We start from the raw sequence: 16,095 nt of genomic DNA, 5'->3' as shown, positions 1-16,095 counted from the left end.
TCAACTTGTTTGGGTTCTTTTCCATATTGGTTCATATAGAACTATGTTTTCATGTATGCAAGGAAACATTATAATTGTATTTACCCACTGCTGTACTGATGGATATTAATTAAGTATTCCAATTTTTGCTGTTATAAACAATACTTAAAGAGCAGTCCTGTATATTTCTTTGAATGTCGTCACAGTATTTTTGTAGGACGAGTATCTATGTGTGAAATTGCTGGGTCAAAGGGTACATACATTAAAAATTTTCCTTGCTTTTGGCAAATTGTCCACCAAAGAGGTATGCTCGTTTACACTCCCGCCATCAGTGTTTGACAGAGTCTGTTGTCCACATTCTGGCTAAACCTGAATATTATAAACCTTATTAACTGGCCAATCTATTAGGCAAAACATACCTTGTTTTAACATGTCTTCCTCTGATTATCAGTAAGGGTAGATGTATTTTCATAGGTTTTATTTTTATTTTTTCTCCTGTGGTGATTTTAGTTTTGACCTTGTAGAGGTTGAACTGATAAGTGTCCTCATCTAGATGCCATAGAGGCAATTAGACATGTGGTACTGAAGTCTGGGTAAGTTTCACCAGTGGAGCAGTGATAGTTGAAACAGTAAGGTCATAAAAATTCCCTGTATAATCATAAAAAGAAGGGAATACAAGGCCCTTAGGAAACAGCGTTAGCAAAGAGGAAAAGAGAAAGTGCTAGAAACTGAGCAGTAAGCTCAGGTAGAAAGAAAGCTCAGCAGTTGTAGAGATTGAAGTGGAATCAAGATTGTGCTCTGACACGCTAACTGGTTAAAGAATTTTGGGTAAGTCTTGAATCTCTGAGCCGCAGTTTCCTCATTTCTAAAATAAAAACGTTGGCTAAGATGTCTCTTTCACTATAAAATTCATTATTTCTATAATTTTAACACAAGAGGTGAGACAATTTCATGGGAGTAGTCAACAATTTTAGAAAGCATATAGGATTTGGCAGTGAGGTGGTCATTTAAAATAATTAGGATGTTACAGTCTACGGATGGCTTACTTCTGTTGCTGTTTTTTTTTGAAATTCTAACTTTTTTTAAAAAAAAAAGCTTTTTATTTGGAAATAATTTCAGATTTATAGAAAAGTTACAAGGAATACCCAAACACCGTTTACCCAGAGTCACCTATTGTTAACATTTTAGCTCTTTTGTTTTATAACTTTTTTCTCTCCTCTCTCTCTCTATATATATATATATGTGTGTGTGTGTGTGTATATTTACACACACACACGTGTATATATATATTTTTTCCCCCCTAAACCTTACATACATCCTAGTCCTTTACTCCTAAATACTGCAGTATTTAGGGACATAATCACAGTGCAGTTATGAATTTCAGTGATTTTAACGTTGATACAATACTTTAATCAATCTACCATCTGTTTTCCAATTAATCTAATAATGTGCTTTATAGAATTTTTCCCCTCCAGTAAAGGATCCGATCTAGTATCTCATATTGCATTTAGTTGTCATGGCTCTTTAGCTGGGATATTTTCACAACTTTTGTCTTTTGTGGCATTGACATCTTGAAGAATACAGCCCCCACCCCCCTTAAAAAAAACAACAACAGAAAGTTCCTCATTTGGGATTTATCTGATAGTTCCTCATTAGATTCCTCATTAGATTTCCTCATTAGATGTTGTGTCCTCTGGGAATTGCATCTTGAGGCAAACGATGTCCATCTGTCCCTCATTCGTGATGTTAATTTTGATTACCTGGTCAAGGTTTTGTTCAATTTCTCCAGTGTATAATTACTGTTTTTCCTTCGTTGCAACTAATAGGATGTCTATAGGAAGAATTCTAAGATGATGCAAATATCCTGTTCCTCATCAAAATTTCTCCCTACAGTTAGCATCCATTGATGGTTCTTGTCTTACCCAAACTTTGCTACTATGGTTGCAAAATGATGATTGCCCAACTCCAGTACTCCCTCCACATTTACCTGTTGGCATTCAACATTCTAGCATAAGCGAGAATACTTCCTTCTTCTCTATTTATTTAATCTATTTATTACTGGTATGGATTTATGAACTCCTGTTGCTGTTTTTTAATTCTAACCTTAATTTGAATGCAGGGTATATGAGTATAAGGAAACTACTGTGATGACCATCACCGACAAAGATTCTCACCTTCCATTTTTTTTTTTTTTTTTTTTTTAAAGATTTATTTATTGATTGATTGATTGATTGCTATGTTGGGTCTTCGTTTCTGTGCTAGGGCTTTCTCTAGTTGCGGCGAGCGGGGGCCACTCTTCATCGTGGTGCGCGGGCCTCTCATTATCGCGGCCTCTCTTGTTGCGGAGCACAGGCTCCAGACGCGCAGGCTCAGTAGTTGTGGCTCACGGGCCCAGTTGCTCCGCGGCATGTGGGATCTTCCCAGACCAGGGCTCGAACCTGTGTCCCCTGCATTAGCAGGCAGATTCTCAACCACTGCGCCACCAGGGAAACCCTCACCTTCCATTAAGTGTCTAGAACAATGCCTAGAATTTTTATAAAGGACGTAGAATGCGATAATAATTTACTTGTCTGGTAAACTCAATTTTCAAAATATAGAGGAAAATACGAAAGTAGGCAAATGGATTTTATACTAAGTAAATGCCCCAAAGTATCAGAGTTGTTTTAGCATTTTCTGAGGTTCTTTACTCCTACTTTATACATGTATTTTTAAAATATTGGTTATTTGGCTAGCATGTTAAGACGGTTCAAAGGGAGATGTGACTGTGCACACAACCAGTGCTGTAGCAGCGGTGCAAGAAGGGACAGCAGGGGGATCAGTCATTAGTACCGTCCAGATCAATTAGACTCAAAGGAGTGCAGGAACATAGTAGGCCATGATTATTTATTGTAGAGTGAAGGGTACTAAGTACTTCTAAGCTTCTGGGGACATCTTGGTATTACAGCTTTTGTATTTAAGACACCTCTGGGTCATTAGGTATAGGTTAAGCTACACCACGTTTTATTAGTTTAAGGCAGAGAAACAAGTGATATTTCAGAAAAAACATCAATACAAGTGGTTTAAATGAAGCTATTACTAGTGCTTGCAGATGAAAACCTCAGTTATCTAGAATAGCTAATTATGTTCAATCCTTCACTGCCCCCTTTCCTTACACTGCCATATAAATGAGGCATTACTGAAATTGTCCTTAAAGTTAATATTGAAAATTATTAGTTCATGCAAACATTTATTTCTACACTAGCTGGTCTCCCCAAGAGTTGTTCCAGAGAAACATTAATCTTAAGTAAATACATCCCTGCTGATCCACACCCTGCATAGAGTTGCCTTTGTGAGAGATAGCTCAGTCGTAAAATAAGGCCTTATGACTTTTGAAATTTGTTGCTCATATTTGAACGGACTGGTGATTATCTTTGTTCTTCGTATCTTAGTATCTGTGGCATGTCTCTCTCGATTCGGGAATTGTGGCAGGCTCTCCTAGTAACTTAGTGTCAGTTTTCTGGAGAATGTCTGTCTATCCCTTCAAAGACCCCTGTGCATTTGAATTTTGGATATGCTACTTTGCCTATATTTTCAATCAGAACATTGCAAACATAACAGATTTTTTCAAAATGTCCAGCCAATATATATATATTTGAAAAAGAAATTACAGCCTAGAGAAATGATAGATATATGTTACTACTGAAATTCTGTTGGTTGCAATAGAGTTAGATGTTACTGAAATAATAAGCTTTCTTGTGACACCAGTTCGATTTTGTTTTGACAGCTGTAATGAGATGAGTTGTTTGTTGATTCGTTTTTTTTGCAGTGGTGGTCTCTTGTCTTTGAAACTGCTTGTTCTACATCTAAACGAGTTCCTTGGCTTATCCCTTGGAAATAATATTGATGGACAGTAATAAAACTGTTACATAATGGTTATTCTTCTGAAACTACTTTTAAGCATATTGAATTCTTATTGATTTCTATTTTATATAATGGCATTTCTATTTTATACATTAGTACTTTTTGTTATACTAAGACTTTTTGCATATTTCTTGTCTTTGGCAAAAGCAAATGGAAAACATAAAGCAATCCAGACAATTTAACAGTGATAAAAGATGCTCTGGTGAAGAAAATTTGCTGCTCGTCCTCTTTGGGTGTAAGAAGTCATTGTTTTCATTTACATATCAGTGAATTGGAAGGGACACTGACTTTCTAAAGTAATTTCTAAGCTATCGCAAAAAAAAAAAAAGACATTGAGAATGAACTTTTTTCTGTATTTTTACACACAAATTCTTAACCTTAACCAAGTTCAGAAATTTGAACTTAACATAACTCTAAAGGTTAATAAAAGTACTATTTTACAAGTTATTAACATGAGAAATTCAGTATGTATAAGAATTTAGTATCTCCATGGCCTAACTTCATGAGTCACACGGCTTTTTCTCTTCAGAGTCCAAATGAAAACTTCACTGCTCTTACAGTAAACTGTGAAAATTATTGGCAGATGTAGGAACACAGGCTCATTTGTTTTTATGAAACCCTAATTCAAGTTTAAAGTAGTTGCAAGACATTTATACAAAATAGAATTCCCTGTTGTTCCTCAGTTTTCCCATTTTTTTATAAGCAGTGATAATGGATATATATACATATATGCTTATAAATATATACATATATAATTGTTGTATGTATTACTGTCAGCACATAGCCATCTACCTTTTCCTTAATCTCTTTTTTTTTTGCCACTTTTTTTTTGAATTTTATTTTATTTTTATACAGCAGGTTCTTATTAGTTATCTATTTTATACAAATTAGTGTATACATGTCAATCCCAATCTCCCAATGCATCCCACCCCCCCACTGCTTTCCCCCCTTGGTGTCCATATGTTTGTTCTCTACATTTGTGTCTCTATTTCTGCCTTACTAACACTTAAAAAAGATTAAACATTTACCCAACTTGATTTACCCAACTGGAGGGATTTTTCCTCCAATTGCTAATTCTGTTTGCTTGTTGTTCCTTTGGAACTTGAAGCAATTAACATCTAGGGGAAAACTTCTTGTATGCATCATACATTTCTCCCCTTTTCACCAGTAGTCTGTTTTCCTTTTTTTTTGTCCCTTGGTCTATTCTCATTTGAAAGTTTTTTGGGTTTTTTTGTTTTGTTTTGTTTTTGGTTTCTCTACTACTAGTGAGTTCATCATGATTCTTTTTAAGACTTTCTTTAAAAGTAAATGAAATAAAAATGAAGAACCATGAACTTAACCTATCATTTTTTTTCTGTTGCTTTTGTTTTTTAACCTACCTTTGGGTGTGGGGTGGGGGAGAGGGGGGCTTTAAAGAAGTAACTCTATTTGAGAGAAAGGGGTTGAAGGGCATTCAGGCTTCCCTAACTAGAGTGAAGGGCTACAACACAAGGCAGTCAAAGGAGGAAATAATTAGCATTCTTCAATATCACGATTAATCCATTCTGTTTAGTGGTTATTAAAGAGAGGAAAGAAACCAAATGAGAACAATTTTGGCCCTTTCATGTTTTATGCACAATGCTGGTACACAGTATTCCTTCCACATTCTACTGCATATTGCCTAGAGAAAGAGCTGCAGATCATCCAATAATCATCCATTTCTAAATGGTCTAATGATAGCATATACAAAGGTGGCTCACTTAAAACCTTCCATTTATAGTCACACTGCATCAAACGGTGCTAATTCTAAGTAGGCCACCGCATACAGCGCACCCTCCGAAACAACACCCTTTCACTGTTTAACCAAATCCATTCCTTTTTCATTCACAGGAAAGATTTAATATTTCAGAATCTTGTTCTTGCATTCAACGTGAAAAGACTGCTCACCTGGAACTCATCAATCTGAGACCCAAGGGATGCCAAATTTCTGTCATTTGCTCATTAAGCCAAGGGCATCACACAAAGGCCTACTTCTAACGCCTCTCGAATCTTAATGTGTGAGAGTATTGATCACTATAATTTATGATCCTACGGCAGTGGGGTGGCTCTTCACGTTTGGAACCCCCTCACTTGTGCGCAGCGACTTCTAAAAACACGGCTGGCGCGGGCAGGATATTTGATCTGGAGCCCAAGTGTTTCCAGACTTTGTTCTCTGGCCTTAAAGACGAGGTGCCTGCGCTGAAGGAGACGGCCACCACAGGGGATTTCACCGTGGAGGGCCGGATGCGGGGAGCGGATGGCGGGGCTGCTGCGGGGGTCCCACCTGTCCGTCCGCCAACCCTTCCCGCCCCCTCGTTTGGCCGGTAGCGGCCCCTCCTTTGGGCGGGCACCCAGCGGAGGGACTGCGGCTGTTGGCGCGCGCCGCGGCCGCGGGCCCCCTGCTGCAGTTGGGCTCCGCACAGCTGAAGAGCCGCTAGCTGGGCGCGCGCCGGGAAGACCCCGCCGGCCGCGGCGCTCGGGGCCCGCGCGAGCGCGCTCAGTTGGTGCGCGAGCGCGGCTCCGCCCCGCCTGCTCGGCACGCGCCCCCGCCCAGTCTGCTCTCCTCCCCCACCCCCGCCGCGGATGGGGTGGATCCAGCTCACTCCCCTCCCCTGAGCGGCCGCGGCGGCGGCCGGCGCTGAATGAGAGACGCCGACTGCTCCGGTCGCCGAGCGCTAGCCTAGGCGGCGGCGGCTGCAAAGCGGCGGAGCGGGGGGGGGGGCCGGCGCCGTCTTTCCAATCTCCGAGGCGTCTGCCGCGGCTGCACAGGTCGGTGCCCTCGCCGTGGGCCTGGTGCGGAGCCTCGGTGGGCGGTGCGGGGGAGGGAAGGTGGGAGCGCTGCGCCCTGCCGGGCTGCGCGGAGCCGCAGCGGCGGCGGCGCGGGGAATGGCGGCGGCTCGGGCGCTGCGGTGTGTTGATCTCCCGGCCGCGGGCCCCGGCGCTGCTCGCCCTCGGCGCGGAGAGAGGGCTGCGGGGCTCGGGCTGAGGGAGGAGGCGGCCCGGCGTCTGGGAACCCAGGGCTGCGCCTCCCTCGGTGGCTCGCTCTCGGCGTCAGTAGGCGGCCATGGGGTCCCAGCTCCGGGTCTCTGTCCCGAGGCCGGGGGCGCGGCGACCCTCCGAGCCCGCCTCGCCTCTCTCTCTCTCTCCTGGGTGGCGGAAGCCCCCGGGCTCCGCCCGCGCTAACCTGGCGCCCAGCGGCGCCTCAGCCTCCCTTCAGGTGAGTGGGAGCTGGGACTCCGGGAGCCGGGACCCGCCGAGCCGGGCCACACCCCCTCCCCGGCCCTCGCAGCTGCGCCCCCGAAGCCCGGCCGCCCAGCTGGCCGCCTGCGGACCCGCAGTCTCGCGGTCAGTGTGACCTGTTGCGGAGCGGTCCGCAGCCCTAGTCGCCCGCTGGCCTCGGACCCAGAGGGGCGGTCCTGCGCTGGGTCCGGGCCGGGCGCGCGGCAGGACGCGGGGCCGGGAGCGCTGCCCGAGATCCGGTGCTGTACCGCTAGGAACGGGCGTATTGAAAAAAAGAAGAGGTTCCCCACGATCTGATCAAACAGTTGCAAATATCCGGGATTCTATTGCAGTATCGGATTAGGTAGGCTCATAAACACCATGCTTTGGAGGTGATTTAGGAGAAACCCGAGCCAGGAGTGAGAAGCTGTTATCTGTATCTGGAAAATAGCAGTAAACCTGTGCGGAGCTACATTATCCCCCACCTGACCCCATCAAAGCGCTTTTCCTGTAGCTGTGTGTTGTAGACGCAGGCCAGTTTCAGTGTACGTGGGCGTGTTTGGGAAGAAGCTGCGAGCTGATAGGAGGTACCTAAGTACAAATGTTAATTTGTTTTAACTGGGAGGGGTGAGGGAGGAGGAAGAAAGGGCACTGATGTTAGCTGTGGAGGAGGGGCCATTGAAACACTAAATTTCTGTTTTAGAGAGCGCTAAAAAGAAATATCGAATACCTGGCGTTTAAGACCGTAAAGTAGGAAATACAGGCAGCAATTAATTGAGCTTTATCTTTTACATGCCCTGGGTTTTAAAATTTCAACGCTATAGTTGCTATAGAGAGCTTTGTTTTCGTACCAGTGTTTATGAGTTGGTGTTTTTCTGTATTCACCATCAAATCGACTTTGTGTAAGTCTCTCTGAAGATGACCATCAGAATTTTGGGAAACTTTTCGATCCATGCAGCATAGTATTACAGTCAGATCATAGCTTGCTAGCTGTAAAAGCCTGTTCCATCCAGATAATTATGCTTATCCTAGTGCTGTAAAATCATAATGTGTGTTACTGCTGCATATTTTACTGTAGACTTTAGAATTATAAAGGAACTTATCCAAACAGTATTATTTTAATAAAAAGAACCTCTTAATCAAGCTTTGTAGACATAAAGTTTATCATCTAGCTACAAAGATTTGGAAAGTACTTGTCTTACTAGCTTAAAGGACATGTGTAAGGACATAAGATGCCTTTTTGAATAAATAATTTTAACATAATTTATTTTAAGCTTAGTTTTTCTCTTTTTAAAATTCAGTATAATAATTTTGAAATGGTAAGATCTACTTTTTTTTCATTTTATTCATTTATTGACCTTTCTTTCAATTAAGGAATTTGACTTTAAAATACTCAGGGTGGGACTCTGGAAATATTGTTCATTTTGGCTAAATTATTCCAGATTGCAACAGAACTTTAAAGATAGTGCTTGTGTTATCAATATTGCAACATGCTTTTCTAATGTATATTTTGATTATCAGGAAGAACAGACAGAATCTCCTGAGAGAAAGTATAACTATTATGAAACTGGCTTTGTGAATTTTTAATTTGTGTACTTTTATTATACACGTGAGTAATGTATTTGTGTGTGTTTATGTATCTAGTTCTTGTCTTTTTCAACTTTTTTTGTCATTACAGTTGAGACAGTAGTTTTTTGTAGTGAATGATGGATAGATGTACAGGTGAAATGGCTCTGTTGCAACTTAAAACACTTCAGCTTTTGTCTGGAGGCCCAGTTTGTTCATTCATTCATTCTACACATGTTTATTGGGTTCCTATTTGATGCCAGTTAGTTGTCTAGATGTTGGTGATACAACAGAGGAAAAGACAGGTCTGTGCCCTGATGGAGCTTAAAGGGTAAGTAGGCAAATAGTCTACTGCTTCATTGTCAGATAACACTGTTTAGTGTTAGTTTAAAAGTTTCACAAGTAAAAACCCCTCTGATGAGTTTTTTTGGTTAAGGATATTTGTTGTGTTTCTCCTTCTAAGAATAGTGGGAATTATTACTCAGTGAACAAAAGCATTAAGACAGTTGTTTTAAAACTATGCTAATGTTTATGTACTTTGGGTATCTGGTTCCCAAGTACACCAAAAATAAACATTCTACCTGAAGTCACATGATGCACAGTTTACATGTGGTTAAACAGCTTTATTCTTTTGGTTTATATAGTTAAATGTTTGCTAAAAATACTCTCGACACTTGTTTATAATGGAGTCTAATTCTTTTTTTTTTTTAAGTCTAAATTTTTAAAAAAATCATGTTTTCTTCTTCTGGCTGTGTATGTGTGAGTGGACCAAGGTCCCGTTGTTCTTCCTTAGAATCTGATAACCATTATCACTAAAATCAGAGTTTTGACTGAAAGTGATAGTGTTTTTTTTAATTAAAATATGACAAACATTGGTGTAGTTCTTCACCGATTACAAAGCTTTTTAATATATATTATTGATACTTCAATATTTTGGTACTTCTTATTTACAGAAATGCCAACAATTAACACTGACCTTAGGTAGGCATTATTATCTCCATTTTAGATGAGGAAATGAGTTTAAAGATGTTAGCACACCACCGATAAGCAAGCAGTGAACCTAAACCCAAGTTGTAGCTCTTACTATAATGCGGTGCTCCACTTGGGGAGTGTGGATGGGGAGAGCATCATCATCCAGTGCTACAGTACAGCTACTAGCCTGCTTTTCCAGAAATTTCAAAATAATTTTTGAACTTTAAGCCCAGCTGTTAATTGAGATTTAATTAATTGAATTTGTTTTCTTTTTGTGAGTTAAACTTTAAAACCTACTTAAAATCTAAAAGTACTGCTTTTTTTGCTATATAAAAAAGGCAGTTTGGATTCACTTTTAATAGTATAAGTGTTTTGAGAATAAGACATTAAAATCATTCCTCTTTTCTGAATATGAGGTTTTTATTGTGTGACAACCGTATTTGGAATAAAACGTCGCTTCAATCTGGATGCTACATTTTTTTTAGTTATTCAATTTTCAATAAAAAGATAATTCAATAGCCTGAAACTCTGGTTTAGGGTTTCTCTTCAGTGAGAAAATGAAGATTGGATGCGAATAATTTCGGTAACTTGGAATTAATCTGGAATCTTTCTTGATTAACATCTTGAACTTTTGATTTAGGAAAACTTTTAACTATGTAATAGGAATAAAAACACTGGAATTTGAAGTGTGTGACATCCACCTGTTCTATGGAGAGAAAAAAGTTTGTATAAATTTAGTCAGTCACTTTAATAAATAATGGCTAGTTAGGGATGTAGGAAGAGTATGAACAGCAGTGTTATAGGACTTAGCTTGACGGTGCCTGGCAGTTTATGTATGCCACTACAGGGAACTTTGGTACTGGCTTTTGAATGATACATGGCTTTAGAGTATGAGAGGCTTAAAATGAAGCTCTCACCTTGAGCTTAATTGATACCCTTCTGTTATTTTATTTACATAACCTTTTCTCAGAACAGATTTTTCCTTTTTATCTTGATTTCCTTTTTGTTGATTCTTGGACAGCCCTTTTCTGAAAACCCTACCTAAACAGCATCCCCATCACACTCTACCCTCACCTTTATTTGTCTTCACAACATTAATTTATCTGACATTATAGCATACATCGATTTGTTTATTATCTTCTTCCCTCTGGATATAAACTTCATGAGGGCAGGGACTTAGTTTTGTTCACTGATGTATTCCTAGCACCTAGAAAAGTACCTGGCATAGTTAATACCCAGATAAAATTTGTGGAGTGAGTGAGTTAATTGGTATTAAATGATACAAAACTCACTAGTTTTGTTTTTTGGAAAAAAAATTAGCTTTTGACTTTAAATAATATAACTGTGCAGTTAAAAAGAAAGCTGTACTATAAGACTTAAAATGAAGAACACCACTCCCCTGTACAACTTTCCCTGCCAGGTCCTGCTCTTAGAGCAACCATTTTTGATAGTTTTACCTGTTTTTTTCTAATATTTACTTCCATATTTTAAGATATTACTTGTTTTTCAATTTTAGATATCTGTTGGCTGTGGAAGATGAGTCTTTCTATGCTTTGGGGTTCTTATGCCACCTGAACTTCCTCTCCCTTTATCTCCTAATATAGTTATAGCATGCTGTTTATTGTTTACATTATTATGATTTTGTATGCATGTTTATTGTTGAACTGTGCAGTGTACTATGATGATATTTCTTGGAGTTAAAATTTTTTCTTTTTTGTTTTTTGCTTAGTTTCCTATTTGTTTTTTTTCCAGAAACTGTCTCAGTATGTTCAAACACATCAGGTAATTGATCATTCTATTATTTTTTTAATTGGAAAAATTCCAGGGCTCTCCATCCTTTTGCTCAGACCTGCAAGGGGGCTCTCCACTCTGCTTGGTCTTAGCTTGTGATTTCCCTTCATGATTCTGGGAATTCTCTTTGCCTTTTCCCTGCATTAGAGCCTATGGTCTCTCGATCCATGTCTTCCTCTTTCTCCGATTTACCCCTTTGTTTTGGTGAAATACATCCCTCAGTAACTTTCAAGAAAGGGTATTTGAGGAGGTGAAATTTTTGAGATGTTTGTATTGCTGAAAATATCTTCTTTCTACCCCGACACCTGGTTGATAATTTGGCTGGTCTGGGTATAGAATTCTAAGGTGAAATAATTTTCCCTCAAAATTTAAGGGATTGTACTATAATTTTCTAGCTTCAAGTGGTTGTTGAAAAGTCTTATGCCCTTTAGTCTTCATCCTTTATATGTGGCCTGTTTCTGTTAAGATCCTTTCTTTGTCATCAGTCTCTGATATGTCTCTGATGTTGTATGGGTCTTGTGTGGATCTTACTTCACTTCTTATGCATGGGACTTAGTGGGCCTTTTCAACCAGCAGTGTCCATATTAGGTGAGAGCAGAGATGATCTAGTACAAGGCTCAGTCAGTTTTTTCTTTAAAGGGCTGAATAGTAAGTATTTTAGGCTTTGTGGGCAGTACAGTCTCTGTCACTACTACTCAGCTTTGCTTTTGTAGCGTGAAAGCAGCCATAGACATAGACTTGTGGCACAGGTGGAAGGATTAGCCTTTGAACTTTACTAGGAGTAGGAAGAGTTTGTCTACAGAATTGGGAGAGAAGAACAGAAAATATGAACAGAGACATGATGGTGGTAGCTTGAGGAAGTTCTCATCTGAGGTTTTCTGTTAACGTATGAGAAGCAAGATCATTAGCTGAGAGTAAGGAAGAATGGGAGTATGTATTGGAGGTTTGACAAGAGGGAAAATATGTGACATAATCATCCATCAAAGAGTGGGAAAGGGAATAGAATAGAGTAGAAGAGAATAGAATAGAGAAGTATAGTGTGATTGCCAGTCAGCATTAAGGGCCTACTTGAGAGAGATGATTCTGAATTTCATGTTCCTGACTTCAATAGGAATACCTCTAAAATCTCATCAAGTATGACATCTTACTAAAGGTTTTTTTTTCCCCCCCATCAGATAGGGTTTTAAAAATTAATCATCAGAATGATTTTCATACATAAGTACTATATACATATAAATATGTATATTTTTATACATACAAACGTGGCCTATATAACTGCTTATTTCTAGAGAAATGCCAAAAGAAAGTACTATAATTTTTCCCAAATGCAAATTTTGATTTAGAAATCATTTGTTTATTCATTTTTTAAAAGCCATGGAGCATTTTCTGTGTTCCAGGAATAGTTCTTGATGCTGGGGATACAGCTAAAAACAAAAAGACAAAAACATTTGCCTTTATTACATTTATATTTTAACTAACTAACATAATTAAATTAAACACACACAGACATTAACAAGAAAGGACGATTATGCAGAAAAGAGAACATAATAGTTGTTATTAAATGTATTTTTTCAGCTTTACTGAGGTATAATTGACAAATAAAATTGTAAGATATTTAAAGTATACAACATGATAATTTGATATATGTATACATTGTGAAGGTATTCCCCGCATAGAGTTAATTAATACACCTCATATAGTTTTCTTTTTTTTTTTTTTTTTGGTGAGAACACTAAAGTTCTACTTCTTAAGCAAATTTCAATTTTACAATATAGTGTTATCAACTATAGTTACCATATGATATACATTAAATCTTCAGACTTTTTTCTTATAATTTTCTTATAACTGAAAGTTTATACTACCATTTTACCAACCTCTCCCTATTTCCCCCACCTTACTATAAGTTTTTGATAATATAACTGTAAAAGATTAAGAAATACTTTCTAGTCTTAGTTTTGTAAGAGTTTTTTCTTATAATATCATAAGTATTGCATTTTATCAAGTGCTTTTTCTGTAAGAAATGATCATATATATTTTCTCCATTAATCTGCTAATAGGATGTATTACATTAATAGTTTGCATTATTGGGTCCAACCCTACATAGCTGTGTTGCATTCATTTTTTTCTCCCTCTAACTGCTGAACTTGATTTGCCACTGCCTTAGAGCTTTTTAAAAATTTACTTTTATCAGTAGATAAATTTATCAGAGATTTATATGTATCTGTTTTGACTTCAGAGTTGTGGTGGGTTCATAAAATGAGTTGTGAAGCTTTCCCTTTTTTTCTCTTCTCTGAAATAATTTTGTAACCTAGGGATTATGTGCTCCTTGAAGGAACTATAGATGTAATGTCAAAGGTGAAAAATAAAGTTTCTAGAGGAAAACATAGAAAAATATCTACATGACCCTATGGAAGGGAGAGGTTTTTGTTAAACAAGACATAAGGAGTACCAGAAAAGAACGATTGGTAAATTTTTCTTCATTAAATAAGAACTTATGTTCATCAAAGGATACTATTAAGAGAGTGAAGGGCTTCCCTGGTGGCACAGTGGTTAAGAATCCGCCTGCCAATGCAGGGGACACAGGTTTGAGCCCTGGTCCAGGAAGATCCCACATGCCGCGGAGCAACTGGGCCCGTGTGCCACAACTACTGAGCCTGCGCTCTAGAGCCGGCTAGCCACAACTACTGAGCCAGCGAGCCTAGAGCCCGTGCTCCGCAACAAGAGGAGCCACCGCAATGAGAAGCCCGTGAACCGCAACGAAGAGTATCCCCCACTCACTGCAACTAGAGAAAGCCCACGCACAGCAATGAAGACCCAACGCAGCCAAAAATACATAAATAAAATAAACAAATTAAAAAAAAAAAAAGAGAGTGAAAAGACAAGTAACACAGTGGAGAAAGTGTCTGCAATACTTACAGTACAACAGTGGACTTGTATCCAGAGTATATGAAAAATATACAAGTCAATTAAAAAAAATACAGGCAACCCAATTTTAAAACAAATGGGCAAAAGACCAGAAAAGGCATTTATGAAATGAATTATCCATATGGCCAAGGTGAAAGGTTCTCACACATAATTTTCAGGGAATTGCAAATTAAAACTATCATGTGATATGACTACATACCCACCAGAAATGGTGTAAATGAAAAAAACCTGATAATACTAAGTGTTGATAAGAATGGAAAGCACTTGGGACACTCATCCATTTCAGATGGGTTTGAAAATTGGTACAAACACTTTGGAAAATTCTTTAGGTAGGTAGCATCTGCTAAAGCTCTACATGTGTATGCCGTATGATCCATCAATTTCACTTCTTGGTATAGACCCAACAGAAATCAATATATATGCACATCAAAAGACATGGACTTTAGAAAACACATAGGGGTAAATTTTCATGACCTTGGATATGATACCAAAAACAGGAACAACAAAACAAAAATGAGATAACTTGTATTTCATCAAAATTTAAAACTTGTGCTTCAAAGGACACCATCAGGAAAGTGAAAAGATAACCCACAAAATGGGAGAAGATATTTGCAAATCAAATATCTGATAAAAGACTTGCATTCAGAATACATTAAGAACTCTTAACAACTCAATAAAAAGACAACCCAATTTAAAAATGGGCAGAGGATCTGAATAGGCATTTCTCAAAGAAGATATACAGTAAGCACATGAAAAAATGCTCAACATCATTAGCTGTAAGGGAAGTGAAGTTAAACCATGATGAGATACCCCTTCACACTACTAGAATGGCTAGAATCAAAAAGTTAGACGATAACAAGTATAGAGGAAGATGTTGAGAAATTGAATCCCTCATCCACTAATAGGAATGTAAAATTATATAGCTACTTTGGAAGATAGTATGGCAGTTCTTAAGATGATTAAACATAGAATTACCATATGACCCAGCAGTTCTTTCCTAGGTATATACCCTAGGGAGATGAAAACATGTCTCCACAAAAAATTGTTCACAGATGATTATGGCAGTGTTATTCATTGTAGGCAAAAAAATGGAAACAACTCAAATGTCCATTACCCAACAAGTGAATAAACAAAATGTGACATATCTATACATTGGATTATTATTTAGCCCTTAAAAGGAATAAGGTACTGATGCATGTTACATCATCAGTAAATCTTGAAAATATTATGCTAGGTGAAAGAAGCAGTCACAAAAGGCCACATATTATATGATTCCATTCATATAAAATATGCAGAACAGGGAAATCTGTAGAGAGAAAACAGATTAGTGGTTGCTTGAGGTTGGGGCTAGGGAATGGGGAGGTCTAAGGAGTGTGGGATTTCTTTTTAAGATGATAAGAATGTTCTAAAATTGACTATAGTGATAGTTCTACATGCCATTGAATTGTATACTTTTTTTGGGGGGCCGTGCTGCGCAGCTTGTGGGATCTTAGCTCCCTGACCAGGGATTGAACCCGGGCCCTCAGCAGTGAAAACTCAGAGTCCTAACCACTGGACCGCCAGGGAAGTCCCTGAATTGTACACTGTAAATGGGTGAATTGTATGGTATGTGAATTACATCTCAAAGCTGATTAAAAAAAAACAAGACATGGCAAAAATAATCAGTGATGTGAGGACATTGTCACCATATTTAATTGAGAAAAGCAAGATACAGAGGAATATATA

The 16,095-nt window shown here is 38.8% G+C and overlaps 1 protein-coding gene and 1 long non-coding RNA gene across 12 annotated transcripts in view; one reads left to right on the top strand and one right to left on the bottom strand.

Moving 5' to 3' along the window:
• Positions 1-1,066: 1,066 nt before the first annotated feature.
• LOC309605291 lies at positions 1,067-4,413 on the bottom strand. Its single transcript, XR_014231328.1, has 2 exons — positions 2,478-4,413; positions 1,067-2,153 (listed from the first exon to the last, which is right to left on the bottom strand). It is a non-coding gene; the product is annotated as an uncharacterized lncRNA (long non-coding RNA).
• Positions 4,414-6,508: 2,095 nt separating this feature from the next.
• Positions 6,509-16,095, top strand: part of RALGPS2 (Ral GEF with PH domain and SH3 binding motif 2) — a 188,075-nt gene continuing 178,488 nt past the window's right edge. For 8 of the 11 annotated variants that reach the window (XR_014243467.1, XR_014243468.1, XR_014243469.1 and 5 more), the window contains exon 1: positions 6,509-6,666. The gene's annotated coding sequence lies outside the window, so the exon portion shown is untranslated. Of the gene's footprint in view, positions 6,667-6,705; positions 8,726-11,406; positions 11,437-16,095 lie in introns of those variants that run through there. The other 3 variants (XM_082388451.1, XM_082388450.1, XM_082388452.1) reach the window with 3 other exon arrangements.

This window comes from Balaenoptera borealis, assembly GCF_965194805.1.
Source record: "Balaenoptera borealis genome assembly, chromosome: 1".
NCBI classification, from domain to species: Eukaryota; Metazoa; Chordata; class Mammalia; order Artiodactyla; family Balaenopteridae; genus Balaenoptera; species Balaenoptera borealis.
The sequence above is the reverse complement of the archived record's forward strand: the minus strand, read 5'-3'. Positions and strand labels throughout refer to the sequence as shown.